Source organism: Hemicordylus capensis, chromosome 4 (assembly GCF_027244095.1).
Source record: "Hemicordylus capensis ecotype Gifberg chromosome 4, rHemCap1.1.pri, whole genome shotgun sequence".
NCBI classification, from domain to species: domain Eukaryota; kingdom Metazoa; phylum Chordata; class Lepidosauria; order Squamata; family Cordylidae; genus Hemicordylus; species Hemicordylus capensis.
The window spans coordinates 253,351,994-253,367,918 of NC_069660.1; the positions used below are offsets into that span (position 1 = coordinate 253,351,994).

The following is a 15,925-nucleotide window of genomic DNA, read 5'->3' on the forward strand; positions in this document are numbered from 1 at the left end:
CATAATGTGTGAACTATGGCGGAGAAAAGGCAGCTCATGCTTGTATGAAATGGCCCTTTTTCTTAGATATTTGTTATGCAGCATGATTCCTTCCATGGGAGTAATGCCCGCTTTGTCTTCATATCAACTGTTGGTCAAACCTCATCCTTTCAGCTACACAGTACAAGTATCTTAGCAACCAGGAGGGAACTGCTCTTGATGTTATTTCTGGTAATTATTCTGACTGTATTTTATCATCTGTAGCTGCAAAACTAGTTTGACTGTTAGGAAAAATCTATTTCTATTTGTTATAGCTATAAGAATCCTGTATTCAAATGACCAGTTCAACCTCTTCACAGGCTAACTTGATTGAAAATACATGCTTTGAGGAGCTGCAGCAAATTATACTATTTATTATTATCTCCATAATATTTATTATGATCCACATCCACCATTCTCCCTTTGCAACTAGATATTGTCACGTTATTTGCACTTTGGATCCTTTCAGCCTTTACCTTCCTCTATAGGACTTTTTGTTTCCTTTCAACAGAATGTGATTCCTGTTCCCTGCCCCACCTCACTTGCTTCCTTCTCTGTTATCTTGTGAACTTAAGCCAGGGGTGTAACTATAATCGGGCAAGGGGAGACAGTTGTCTGGGGGCCCACTGCCTTGGCCACCCCCAGAGGCAAGTCACATGACTGACTCCTCCAGCTACGCACCCACCCGGGCTTCCTTCAGTTGTATTCATCCTCCAAAATTGACGTGAGTGTTAAGACCTGGAGCTACCAGAACAGCATGTCTTTCTCTGGTACCATTAAATGACTTGCATCAAACACAATTTACAAAACCTTTTAAAAAATAATTTAGGATGATGTTCTATTGTGGCACATAGGAGACACAAACACACACACACACACACACAATTTTACTATGCTTTTTGTTAACACTATTCAGCCCAATTTAAGATTTCTTTACGTCATGAGCTGAGCTTCAGTGGGGCGGGGGCATTTTAAAATCTTGTCTCTGGGCCCACTCCAACCTTGCTACGCTCCTGAACTTAACTACTGGATTTTGACCTTGCACTCTTTGAGAAGCTGTATTCTTAGCAGTAGTTTCTTCTCAATACATTGTGAAAGAGCACCACAGTGCTTAGAAGTATCCGTATTGGTTTCTAGCAATTTGTTAATCCACTGCTATCCATTTTTTGTTCACTGCCATGTGAGAGCCACTGTTCCAAAACTAGAACTGCATCACTCCAAATATCCAGCTGTGAGATAAGAATGGAGAACTAAAATATAGATGGTCTAAACCATCTCAACTGCTGAGATAACATAAAAAGCTGCAGACACAGCTGCGGTGCAGACACAACTCTAAATTCAAGATGACACCCAATAAGACTTGCCTAACAAAAGCAGCTTTGAGACCCAGTACATAAAAAGTGTTTTAATTAAACAAAAATGTGAATTAAATGTACAGAAATAGAATTGGTTTCCAGGCCAAAAGTTTCAAATTTACTTTTTATCTCTCTGCTAGTTGCCCATGTCTTCCAGAATTCTTTCAAGCACCTACTTTATCTTACACACCTAAAGAAAGACTCCCTTCCATATGCAATTGCTTGTGCTGTGATGGTAAATTATTTGAAGGGTGAATATTCTATTAGTATTCTGTTGTTGGAGTGAACCAAAGATACATCTAGCCCAGCTTAAGCCTTGTATACCACCCAAAGCAGAAGAACAAAAAGATGCAGAAGTGGCAGGAGGCAATCCAGTCCTGAATTAAGTGGTAACAGAAAAACTAATTAGGCCCACATCATTATTCTGAAAAATTGTTTCTTATCAAGCAAAGGGATACTGTTGTTATTTCACTATTCCACTCCCTTTCTTTCTCTTTCTCTCTCCTCCACTCACTATCCTGTCTGTCTTCCCCTCCCTTCTTCTTTCTTTCTTTCTTTCTTTCTTTCTTTCTTTTTTCTCTCTCTTTGTCCCTTCTTGAGTTAACAGATCATGTTCATCTTGTTTCCTCATCTAATTCACACAACAGCAGCCTCCTTCTCCTGAAGGGGCTCTTTCCTCCCTCACGACCCCTCTCTTCGCAGACTCCTGCCCACTATCTTTTTATATATATAGATTCCTCTCCTCTACAATCAAGGACATCTTCCAACCAGTAACATTTGCATTCCAACTGACCTTAACCATCACAGGCTCCTCCTCCCTATATGCATATGGAATCCCCACTGCTCAATCACCATTGTGCTTCTGCTCTCACAGGCTCCTCCTCCCTATCTGCCTATGGAATCCCCACTGCCCAATCAGGTGCTTTTGATCACGAACTCACGCGAGAGCTGCCACGCATGGGATCAGCCACGGGTATGCCTTAGAGAATGAAATATACAGATTTAGTGTTGATGCTGTCGGTACAGCAAGCTGCACACTCAAATGGAAAGAGGACTTGCTGCCTCCATGGCATTTACCAGTCCACTGCCACTCCTAGCCCAGGTGTAGGAGCTTCTGTGCTAATGATACTGTGCTGGAAGTCAAGTGCACAGCACTGTTAGCAGAGAGCTTCTCCCACCTGCACAAAAGAGTGGCAAAAGACTGGTAAGTGCTGTGGGAGCAGCAAGTACAAATCTCACTTGGATGCATCAGTACCTAAGCCAATTATATCAGCCACTCATCACCCTTCTTCATTACGAACCATACCAGATTAAACTATGGAAACTGTAAAAATTGCAGAACACATGAAACAAAGTAAGAGAAATCCTGAAAATATGCTCAACTTGCTGAAAAACTTCCAGAAATTTGCTGAGGATTCAGCTTTTCTCAGAGCAGAATTTCCTTCCCCTCCCCCCTGTAAGAGGGGAAAATAACTGAAGTATGTAGCAATTTGTTTTGGATGTGTGTGGAGATGGGAGAGCTGGATCATTCCCTCAAAGTCTTCTGGAAGATATAACATAGAATCTTCTCCCACGCTTCTTTGAATAGTCCCATGTCAGAGCAATGAGTGGCTGGAGAGTTGCTGCACTTTTACAGCCCCTTTGAATTGTCAGAATTATGCAGAAACCAGATTGCCACAGACAAGATTCTTAGAGAAATGCAGTTTTGTTCAAATCTTTTGGACTGGTGTTATTTACAGTACTTATTATGGTTATGATTATGCAGAAGCAGAAGTGATAAGCGATTTGTTACAAACTACCTGAATGAGCTGGTCATGCATGAGAAAAACCAGACTTCATGCTCACTAAGCATCAAATGTATATAAATGTCTTATACATTTTAATAGAGTTCCCTTAATGCGTTTTTAGGCTTTTATGGGAGAAGAGAACTGGAAAACCTTATATGGGGAATCAGCAGGAAAAGATCTAGTATCTAAATTATAAAAACCATGCAGTCGGTATATTTAAATTCTAACTATAATGGTGGTTTCACTGAAGCTGTTACAGGAAATAGATATAACTTCCTGCTGTTACTATAACGACTATTACTAAACTCAATTTGAGCCTCTGCACATTACAGCATACAAGCATACAACTGTCTGTACACATGTACATGTTTTTGTATGATCATCATTTTAAATGTGAATTTGGGTACAAGTCCCCTCAAATGAAGAGTACAGATAGGAAGTGTACTATTGTACATGCATTAAATATTGATTGATTGATTGATTAAGTGCCGTCAAGTCAGTGTCGACTCTTAGCGACCACATAGATAGATTCTTATGGTATTAAACACACCATATGAATAACTGCACTTGTGTACAGATATGTACATGTTTATACTTACAACACATGTAAGTGTACATGCACAATGCATTGAATATAACAAATGATAGGGCTTTGATCCAAGAGGATTCTGCAGAGGATTTTAATTCTGATTGATTGATTGGTTAAGTGCTGTCAAGTCGGTGTTGACTCTTAGTAACCACATAGATAGATTATCTACAGGATGATCTGTCTTCAACTTTCCTTTAAGGTCTCTCAATGGTGCATTCATTGCTGTCGCAATCGAGTCCATCCACCTTGCTGCTGGTTGTCCTCTTCTCTTTCCTTCAACTTTTCCTAGCATTATGGACTTCTCAAGGGAGCTGGGTCTTCTCATAATGTGTCCAAAGTATGATAGTTTGAGCCTGATCATATGTGCCTCAAGTGAAAATTCTGAATTGACTTGTTCTATGATCCATTTGTTTGTTTTACTGGCTGTCCAGGGTATCCTCAAAAGTCTTCTCCAGCACCAAAGTTCAAAAGCGTCAACACTTTTTCTATCTTGCTTCTTCAAATCCAGCCTTCACATCCATAGAGTGTGACAGGAAAAACCAGTGTCCTAACAATTCTAACCTTTGTAGATATAGACACATCACAGCATCTACATATCCTTTCCAAGGCCTTCATTGCAACCCTACCAAGTGCTAGTCTGCAGCGTATTTCTTGACTGCTGGATCCTTTACTGTTGATGGTCGATCCTAAATGGCAGAAGCTATCCACCACTTCAATGTCTTCATCATCAATTTTGAGGTTGGTTGCTGTACTCATCATCATAAGTTTAGTCTTCTTTACATTTAGTCGTAGTCCCATTTTTTCACTGTGCTCCTTGACTTTCATTACTACAGCTTGCAAGATCATCTGCATTCTCAGCTATCAGAGTGTTGTCATCAGCGTAGCACCATTTATTGATTTTTCTTCCTTCAACTTTAAAACCATGCTCATCTTCTTCCAATCCAGCTTCTCTCAATATATGTTCAGCATATAAATTGAATAAATAAGGAAAATGTATACAGCCTTGTCTTGCTCCTTTGCTGATTTGGAACCACATTCCGTCTGGACTGTGGCTTCCTGTCCTGTGTGTAGGTTTCTCATGAGAACAAGGAGATGTTTTGGGATGCCCATTTTCCTAAGGATATTCCACAACTAGACATGGCTGATGCAACTGAAGACTTTTCTGTAGATAATAAAGCACATGTTGACTTCTTTCTGGTATTCTTTGACTTTCTCAATTATCCAGTGTGCGTTAGAAATGATGTCTCTTTTTCCTCTGCCTTTTCTGAAACCAGCTTGAACACCTGGCATTTCCCTTTCCACGTAGGAAATCTGCATTTCCTTTCCACGTAGGAAATCTCTAATCTGCATTGGATGATCCTGAGCATTATTTTGTATATATTATTATATATATATTATTTTGTATATATTATTTTTATAATGCTAATTATTTTGTGAAATAATTAGCATTTGAAATAAAGGATATTGTGTGATGGTTTACACAATCTGTTCAGTCTCCTTTCTTTGGTATGGGTATGTAGACTGACTGCTTTCAATCTGTTGGTCACTGTGTCATTCTCCAAATTTGCTGGCATAGTTTTGGATGGAGCCTTGACTTGATTCTTCTTCTGTTGCCTGCCATATTTCTACAGCTATTCTATCAGTTCCTGTAGCCTTCTGACTTGATAATGACAAGAGTGCTGATCTAACGTCATCTTCCTGTATTAGAGGTTCTTGAAAGTAGGGAATATCTTCTAGAGTATCTTGGATGTTGACGTCCCTGCTGTACAGATTTTCAGTATACTCCTTCCATCTCTGTTTGATCTTCTCTGAATCAGTTCAATCAATCAATCTTTATTACAGTCTAAGACCAGCACACTCTGAATCAGTTACTATCTCCTTTGGCATCCCTTAACATACCAGTTTGAAGTTGGAACCTCCCTCTTTGTTCAGAGATCTTTTGGAAAACTTTCCTTGTTTTTCTGTGTCTATTTCCATCCTCAAGGTCTTTACAGATGTCATTGTAATACTGCTCTTTGTCTCTTCTAACAGCTTTCTGAAATTCCCTATTAAGTTCCTTCCTCATGTCTTTATCTTTCTTGACTTTGGCTTCTCTCCTCTTCTTGGCAATCTCCACCATCTGTTCTGACATTCATTTTGCTTTCGTTTGTTTCTTGGTCTTTGGCAGTCTCTTATCACGCTCATCCTTAACAGCTTCTTTGATTTCATTCCACAGTTCCTCTGGTTCCCTATCAATGAGGTTCAGAACTTCAAAGCAATTCCTGATGTTCTCCTTGAAAATAGTGGGTACATTCTCAAGATCATATCGTGGGAGCTGGATAGCTTTGTTTTTCTGCTTTAGCTTGACTTGGAGCTTGCACATGAACAGTTTGTGATCTGTTCCACAATTGGCCACCGGCCACACCTTTGCTGTTATAACTGAGCTCTTCCACCTCCTTGCACCAATAATGTAATCAATTTGATTTCTGTGTACTCCATCTGGTGATGTCCATGTGTATAGGCACCGCTTTGGTTGTTTGAAGAATGGGTTAGCAATGAAGAGATCATTGGCTTGGCAGAAACTAAGAAGTCATTCTCCTGCTTCGTTTCTGTTTCCTAGGCCATACAGTCCAACTGTGTTTTTCTCCTTACCATGTTGAACTTTGGCATTCCAGTCTCCAACCACCAGCATCACATCTTGCATGCATGTTCTGTCAATTTCAGACTGAACTTGAGCATAAAACTCATCAACATCCTCTTCTTCTGCATCAGTCATTGGGGCATAGACTTGAAGAACTGTCATGTTAAAGGGTTGTCCATGAAATCTAATTGATAATAGTCAGTCACTGACCGGATTGTACTCAAGTACAATGTGCCCATTGCTATATCCTTTCTGACTATGAAAGCAACACCGTTCCTTCTTTGTTTTTCTGACTTAAAGTGTCCTATTCCAACTTCTGGTTGGACGGCTGAAGAGGTTGCATGCTTCCCGACAGGGGAGACCAAGGAGGAGTTGTTTTGGGGTTTTTTGAGCCTTCTTAACTCCACCACCACCACTCTGGATTAAAGGGTTTGGACTGAGATTGCCCACTGCATCCCCCAGAGCCTGCTCCTTATCTCAAGTTGCGATGGAAAGTACAGCTTTGATTTAAGTTGAGCAGTGGGGGCTGGGATTCATCAAGCTATACTCCTCCTTTGGAAATCCAAGGACAGAAGCTTCTCTGGCATCCAATTTCTTTTGGTTTGGATTATAATTAATGGTTATAGGTCAAGAAGCTTACCCCGAAGCGTGATCAGTGATAAATTGCTGGAATTTTACCTGCTGTTGCTGTAACGATTGAGCTGCCATCAAGCCGTGGCTGAGAGGTCTGCGTGAGTCTGTCAACCATAAATTAAGGTTGGGAACTGAATCTGTGTATTAAATGCTGCAATTCAAGTATTGAACTGATGGTTAAAAATTCCAAAACTTAAAAAGTAAAGCAGTTGGGACTATTCTGTGAATTCTCCAGAGAGAGTAAAACTTAAGAAGCAAGTGCTATTTGCTGTTGAATATGTCTATCAGAAACCACACCACTTAGATGAAGAAGGCAGACCATTGAACCGTGGGAAAATAAATTTGCGGTGATAAGACAGAAGGGCTGCGGTCCGGAACTGAGTCTATTTGGAAACAATTGGAGGCCTGTACATTTTTTGATAACAAGGAGACTGAATTTTGCTCTAAGAGTTGTGTTTCTGGGTTTGACTATTTACAGTACATACTGCTTTATGTGAAGTAGAGTTGAAAATAATGCAAAGAGTTAAACAACAGAATCCAACACAAGCCAGAAGGCTTTCTGTCCCAAACACAGGCTTGGGGGAAGGGGAAATGTCTTCAGAGCTGAATGAGATATTAGTTGCTATGAAACAGCTACTAGAAGCTAACTCTGGGACCTTACAACAAGTAAGTCAGGACATACAAACACTGAATAAGAGAACATCAATTATTGAGGAGACAGTGAAAAAATTAACTGATGACAATAAAGAATTTAAAAGAAGGGTAGAAAGTTTGGAGCAAGACCTGGGATCATTAAGAGATGATAGGGAAACATTACTAGACCAGATGGCTTTGCTATAACTGAGACAAAAAGAGCTCTTTCTGAGGTTTAGAGGAATCCCAGAAAAAAACTGGGCAAGATATCAGGAAAGTGCTTAGGGAGGAACTTGCACTTCTTTTGGGAACCTCAAGTGAAGATATGGATAAGCAGATAGATTCAGCTTTTCGTCTAAATTCTGTATATGCCACAACAAACAAGGTACTAAGAGATTCTATGGTTCAATTTAACTCCAAATCAGTCACAGAGCAGATACTGCAAGCACATTTTGCTAAAGCCCTTACCATTGAAGGCCAAAAAAAAAAAAAAAAAAAGGTTAGAGTTTTGAAAGAAATACCATCCAGGATCTTAACGAAACGTAAGGATTACAAATTTTTAACAGATGTTTTAAATGCCAATGGAATACATTTCAGATGGGAAGTGCCTGAAGGAGTCTCCTTTTTTTTAACAAAGGGAAAAGGAATAGGTTTACAGAGCTCCTGAAAGCACAAGAATTTTGGCGTAAATACAAAAAGACTTTAACTCCAGAGCACCCAGTACCTTCAACACATAATTCCAACTAGTCAAAATGGATTACAAAATAGTCTCATGGAATGTCAATGGTTTAAATAATAGAACCAAAAGGGCAAAATTTTTTCATTTTCTTAAGAAGCAAAATTTGGACATTATATGCCTACAGGAGACACATATTAGAAAACAAGATAGAAAATATTTGGTTAATAAGGTCTTGGGCCAAGAATTCATTTCCTCTGACAAAAAACAAACGGGGGGGGGGGTATTGCTCTATGTGAAGCAACAATTTGAACCCAAGTTGATTTTTAAAGATGAAGAAGGCAGGGTGATAGCTTTGGAAATTATAGTTTCTGGACTCAAAATGGTGATAATCAGAATATATGCACCCAATTTTTAAAAAGTAGAATTTTATAAATATTTAGAACAGAAGATGGCTGAGTTATCGAATACTAACTTAGTCCTATTGGGAGATTTTAATGGGGTTGTCTCTACAACTTTAGATAGAAAATCTGATACGTCTGAAAGGATTTTGGAAGGTAGGCTACCAAAAGCCTTTTTTGATTTAGTAGAACACATGGATCTCTATGATTTGTGGAGAATTAAAAATTCAAACGCGAAGGAATATACCTATTTCTCTGAAAGATACAAATCCCACTCAAGGATAGATATGGTCTGGACATCCAAATCTATCATGTCATGTATGAAAAGAATTGATATTATGCCTAGAACTTTATCAGATCATAGTGCAATTTGCTTTACATGGAAGAAGACGGGAATGGTATCCTTTTGTTGCAGACTCAATGAATATTTGCGGAAAAAAGCTGAAATTGTGGAGAAAGCCAAAAGAAAGTTAAAGGACTATTTTGAACTGAATTTAAACCAAGGAATGGACAATAAAACAGTTTGGGACGCAGGAAAAGCGGTTATGAGAGGCTTTTTTATACAACAGAACGCATATCTTAAGAAACAAAGGGGATTGAAAAAAGAGGGACTACTGATGGAGATTTCTAAAAAAGAAAGAACTGCTATGGACTAAGGACAAGCAGAAGACTATTCAAGCTATTAAAATGCTTCAGCTGCACCTCTCTATGTTGCTATTAAATGAAATTGAATGGAATTTAAAATATGCAAAGCAAAAGTCATTCGAATTTGCACACCAACCAGGCAAGTTATTGGCTTGGAAAATTAGAAATGAGAAAAAGAATAAGCACATATCCAAGATATCAACAAAAAATGGGCTTTCCTATGATAAAAGGGAAATAAAAAGGGAATTCTTTAGATACTACTCTGAATTATACAAAGGAAACAAAGTAGAAGATATAAATATTGATAAATTTCTGAAGACACAAAATATCCCACAACTTTCCAAGGATCATATAAAAATTATGAATGCACCAATATCAATAATGGAAATAAAGGAAGTAATAAACTCAAGCAAATCCAATAAAGCGCCAGGGCCCGACGGCCTACCAGTTTCATACTACAAATCCTTTAAAGATCAATTATTACAGCCTTTGCAATGGATGATGAATGATATTTTACAAAGAGGAAATATGCTGGAGTCTTGGAAGTATGCCAACATTGCAGTAATTCCAAAACTGGATCAAGACTTAACACAAGTTAAGAATTACAGGCCAATCTCACTGTTAAATAATGATTACAAACTTTTTGCTGCCATTTTGGCAAGGAGAATGAAGGTTGTACTAAGAGCTTTTATTCATGAAGATCAAGCAGGCTTTTTGCCAAAAAGGCAATTAAGAGACAATGTGAGAACAGGCCTGAATGCATTGGAGTATTATGAAAAACACAATGATAAACAAATAGCTATGATCTTTCTGAATGCAGAGAAAGCATTTGATAATGTTTCCTGGCAGTTTCTATGGAGGCTACTGGATGCAATGGGAGTTGGCAAGAATTTCACTAGAGCAGTTAAGACAATATATTCAGAGCAATATGTTAAAATTACTATAAATGGGGAACTATCCAATAATTGCAAAATACAAAAAGGAACCAGACAAGGTTGCCCACTTTCCCCATTACTTTTTATATTAGTTCTGGAAGTCCTTTGTAGAAATATTAGAGAAGATGATGAAATACAAGGCTTGAAAATAGGGAAGCAGGAGTATAAACTTAGAGCTTTTGCGGATGATGTAGTATTTTTTCTTGAAAATCCATTAGAGAAGATCAGAAGGCTCTTGGAAAAAATAGAACAATTTGGCCAATTGGCTGGGTTTTATATAAATAAGACTAAAATGAAGGTGTTGACAAAGAATATGGACCAGAAATCTAAGGATAGACTCTATGAAATAAGCAAATTGAAAGTGGAGAAGAAAATTAAATATTTGGGTGTCTGGCTGACAAATAAAAATTCTTTGTTGTTTTCAAATAATTATGTCCAAATATGGAATACAGTAAAAATTGATTTGCAAAGATGGACTGGAATGAACTTACCTTTAATGGGAAGAATTTCAGTTGTCAAGATGAATGTTTTACCTAAAATGTTGTTTCTTTTTCAGACTATTCCTATAATTAATACGTTAACTTGTTTTAAGCAATGGCAAAAGGACATAACTAAATTTGTTTAGCGAGGGAAAAGACCAAGAATTAAATTTAAAAATTTAACAGATGCTAAAAAAAGAGGTGGTCTTACCCTGCCAGATTTAAGGTTGTATTTTGATGCTGTTTGTTTGACGTGGTTAAAGGAATGGATAACATTAAGAAATCCCAGAATACTTGATTGGAAGGATTTGATAGAAGGTTTGGATGGCATTCTTATTTGTGGTACGATAAAACTCAAGTGCATAAAGATTTTCTTAATCACTATGTAAGAAGGAGTAAAATATAAAACATGGCTGGAACCTAAAACACCATTATGGGTATCCCCAATTGAAGCTTTGGCGCGTAAAGAGATAAATATGCAGTCTGAATGGGGTACCTATAGAGATTTGTTATGTTTTCAAGATAAGGGCTGATTTGATATGTTTTCAAGATAAGGGCTGTAAATTTAAAAATCTAGCTGAAGTCCAAAATTTGGTTAGCAACTGGTTTCAGTACCATCAGCTAAACGAAATTTACAAGAAGAATCTTAAAGCTGGATTTGAGGATCAGATGTCGAGATTTGAGAAGGAGCTGTGTGAAAATGATGAAAAATTAATCTCTAAGATGTATAAGTTGTTGCTTTCGGAGGAGACAAGAGACGAAGTGGTTAAAACAACTATGATAAAATGGGCTCAAGATGTGGGTCATAATATAGAAATGGCAGCTTGGGAAAAATTATGGAAAACTGATTTAAAGTTCACTGCCTGTTAGACTTTAAAAGAAAATTGTTATAAGATGATGTACAAGGTGGTATCTGACACCGAAAAATTTAGCATTAATGTATAAAAATGTTTCAAATAAATGTTGGAAATGTGGACAATGTGAAGGAACTTTCTTTCATATGTGGTGATCATGAGGGAAGGCAAAGGCCTTTTGGGATGTGATATATAATGAGTTGAAGAAAATGTTTAAAATGACATTTCCTAAGAGGCCAGAATCCTTCTTGCTGGGAATAACTCAAGGAGAGTTCTCTAGAAGAAACTTAACTTTTTTTATATATGCAACCACGGCAGCTAGAATAGTATATGCGCAGAAATGGAAAGACAATAAAATGCCTTCAAAAGAAGACTGGTTGATGTCAATCTGTAGTTGATTCATTTCATCTTTCACTGTGTCGAGCTTTCCCATATTCATACTTCTTAATTTCCACATTTCCATTGAAATTATGTCTTTGCAGCTTTGGATTTTCTTTTCCCACACGGCAACATCCAAAAGGCTTTAGTCTAACCATGTTATAAACACCATCGGTACTCTGAGAGATCCTCAGCTCTTCTTTGTAGCATGTTGAGTGCCATCCCACCTTAGGGGCCCATCATCCGGCACTACATCGACAATCATTCTATTTTGTCTATCCATGTGGTTTTCTTGGTAAAATACAGGAGTGGTTTACCATTGCCTTCTTCCATGCAGTATAAGATGATACCTTTGTCATTGTCACTGAAGTGATCATCTACATCCAGAACCTTCCTATATTGCTGCTGTCCAGTATAGGTGCCTGCTTGCTTTAGCTGTGCAGCTGGGATGAAGTTCGCACTTTGGATGACTCTACTGGGAGTAAACCTCCCAGCATACTTCGCTCACCCCTCCCAGGAACACACCACCACCACGATGAGGCAGCATAGCAGGTCTGGGGGGGGGGGCGGGTGTCAATTCTAGATGATGCCAATACTATAGTTTTCTAAAGCTCCAGAGGACATGAACTCCAGAGGGTTCCCAACTAGTGATATGAGTACCACTGGTGGTACTTGGAAGAGTCCCAGGTGGTACTCAGCAGAGGCTCAACTATATGCTGGATTGAGCTCTCTGCTCCCATCCGCTGCCTCCATGTCTTCTCCAGAGTTTTCTGCTGCCCCCACATTTTCTCTGGAGTCCACATCCGCATCTGGTCCTGAGCCCTTCTGACAGAGCTCAGCTTATTTATTTATTTGTTTGTTTGTTTGTTTAACACACTTCTATACCACTCAAAACTCACGTCTCTGGACAGTTTACAACAATTGCAGACTCGGTCAGCAATGTGCTTAGCCAGTTTGCTGTAGGCTGATAGTGGCGTGGCATGGGGCGGGCTGGCTGGCTGGCTGGCTGACGTGGAGGCAGAGTGGCCTGAAACATACTGCATGTTCTTGTGTGTGTGTGTTCGCTGCCACTACTTTTCTTCAAGGCTCCTTGTCCTCATCAAGGCTCCTTGCTCTTCCTTGTCCCCGTGTCATCCTCTGCCAACCTCATTCCTCTTCTTCTCTTCTCCTGCACGTGCATGTGTGTGTGCTTGCCACTGCCGCCCTGAGTACATTGGCAGAAAGCTAGCCTATCAGTGTAGGCTACTGTCGTAAATAATGCAGTAAATACATAAATAAATGTGTAATTTAAGTCTGAAGTGCTGAACTCTAGTGTACAACTTTGTCCATAACATTAGAACATCACAAAATATCCCAGATTTTAATCTGGAAAACAATGCAAGTGTCAGAATATATATGCAAACATTACAGAACAGTGTAAGCCATTAGGGCTGAACCACTGGGGTTGTCCCTGCCCTCCACATCACCACAGAGAACAGTGGTGCCCAAGTAAAGATGCTGGCTGACATCCTGACTCAATTATTTGCTAGTACTACCAGAACCTACTCTAAAGGGCTACTAAATTTCAGTTGGATTTCCTCTAATCTAATTCCTCTAATAAATTTGGTCAGGATGTCAGCCACTGTGCTGTGCAGCTGGGGACAGGGCAGGATCTCTAACAATTGTAGCAATGGCTTTTCAGCTGCTTAAGATCAACAGAAAGTAGATGTAATCTTATACATGTATACTTTTATGAGAGTGCAGGTACAGGTATTCCTGGCAAGGGGCAGAGCTGGATGGATCAGCCCTGTTTCCCAGGAATAGGATAGGATAGAGTTTTAGGTGTGGAAGCAGCAGTTTGAGTATCTATAGGTAAAATGTCTTTTGCAGCAGGGAAATGCTTGACTAACGATCAGAAGGTTGTCGGTTCAAATCCCTGCTGGTACTATATTGGGCAACAGCGATATAGGAAGATGCTGAAAGGCGTAATCTCATACTGCACGGGAGGAGGCAATGGTAAACCCCTCCTGTATTTTACCAAAAGAAAACCACAGGGCTCTCTGGGCGCCAGGAGTTGAAATCGACTTGACGGCACACTTTATCTTTAAAGACTACTCTGCAGTAAAGGAATAGTTCATATATTTTATCCAAAACCAGAAGTGAAACTTACTTTCTGAATCTAGACATCTCCATTCCTCAGCCTGCAAACTAACATTCAAGATTAACTGCTTAACAAAATCCATAGATGCAGTATTCATGAATACATCCCTCTCTCGAAGGAACTCAGAATTGTATACCTGGGATTATCATTTTTTATCATCACAAAAATTATGTTGTGTAAGTTAAGTTGAGAGACAGTGACTTGCCCAAGGCCATACAACTAATTTCATGACTAAATGGGAATTTCAACCTCTGTCCAAGTCCATGTACTCTTATTCCATGTATATTTTGTTTGCCTACGATTCTTTGTGGATTATAGCTGGTGATTGTTCAGACATTTGGGAGAAGCAGATGCTATCATTTAAATCAGAATTCAGAGTAATTATTGTTATAGCTTTCTTTTCATGTTATTTTTGGTTTTTGCTGAAGAAATGGGAATGGCTGAATTGTACTTTTGGCAAAAGAATATGCATGTATATCAGTGTATCAATCATCAACAGTTGATTGACTTATAAAGAGTTAATTGGAACCCTGGCTAACATACTGCACAATGTTGCACATGCCTTGCAACATAATGTTCATGAAATTACACAAGAGTGCTATTGCACTAAATGCAAGAGTTGAGCATACATGCTGGTGCAGTCGACAGTCATTGGAAATAATGGCTGTCTATTGTGCAATTATATTTGCATAATTCTTGCAGTTAGCACAATAACACTGTTGCACAACTGCACAATAGTTATTTTTCAAGGTGCATGTAAAGGTGTGCAGTATGTCAGCCTATAGGGATATGCATGAAGTGTTTCGTGCACATCCGGGGGGTGCAGAAAGCGGTCACTTTAACTAGAGAAAGACAGGTCTTTCCTGCCCCTCCATTGCCCCTCCACTGCCCCCCGCCTCCAGCACCCCACCGTGGCACTGCTTGTATTAAGTAGCCAGGTTGTCTGTTTGAAAAAGCCACACTGATCCCAGCAAAAGCAACAACAGAATATTGTGGCATTCAAAGCTTTCTGCTAGCCACTATCCAGCATTAAAAAAAATAATGTTCCCAGTACTCAGTTTCAGGGATAGTGTGGTAAATATGACAATCCAGTATGCAGTATTGGTGGCGGGGGTGGGGGAAGGCTGGAGTTTTCAGCAATAGCAGCACACATCACTGGAAGAATCCTATTCAATTAAATCCATCTCTACATTCTTCTTACAATACAGATTCATGACAAATGTCTCCCTATCAAGCTAGCTATCTAATCTGCTTAATATGTCTTTCATCTACACACAGCCACCTTACTATATGCCAACCAATATAAGAAGAACAATAGGGGGGAAAGCCCTTAGGAAATCTCAGCTTCTTAAAATGAACTTGTCAGCTTTAATTCAAACATGTGCATGCATGTGGGTTGTATGATATATAAACGGCAGTGAAGAGCTTCAGTGCCATCACATTCTAAGAATATCCATCTATAGTGAATCAGAACATATGCTGTGTGTGAGAAAGTCGTTCAATAAGAAGATTCCGCGTGTCTTCCCAAAATATTTCTTATTAGACACAAAAACCCAACAAAACTGTGTTTCTGGTTGAAAAAATATTGACCTTTGTTAGTGTATTCATATGCACGTGAAAAAATGCTGGCAGACATCCAGACTAGCACTGTGCTGGTACAACAGTGGCTGACATCCAGACTAAAGCTGTGTTGTTGCGTGAGCGAGTGGGGACGGGTTTTTGAGAATCTTTTCTTCCCAATAAATAAATAAATAAATAAATAAATAAATAAATAAATAAGGC

General features: G+C 39.0%; 1 protein-coding gene across 6 annotated transcripts in view; it reads right to left on the bottom strand.

The window, feature by feature from the left end:
- The window catches only part of NOL4 (nucleolar protein 4), a 260,409-nt gene that overhangs the window by 76,498 nt on the left and 167,986 nt on the right, over positions 1–15,925 (bottom strand). The window lies entirely within an intron of this gene.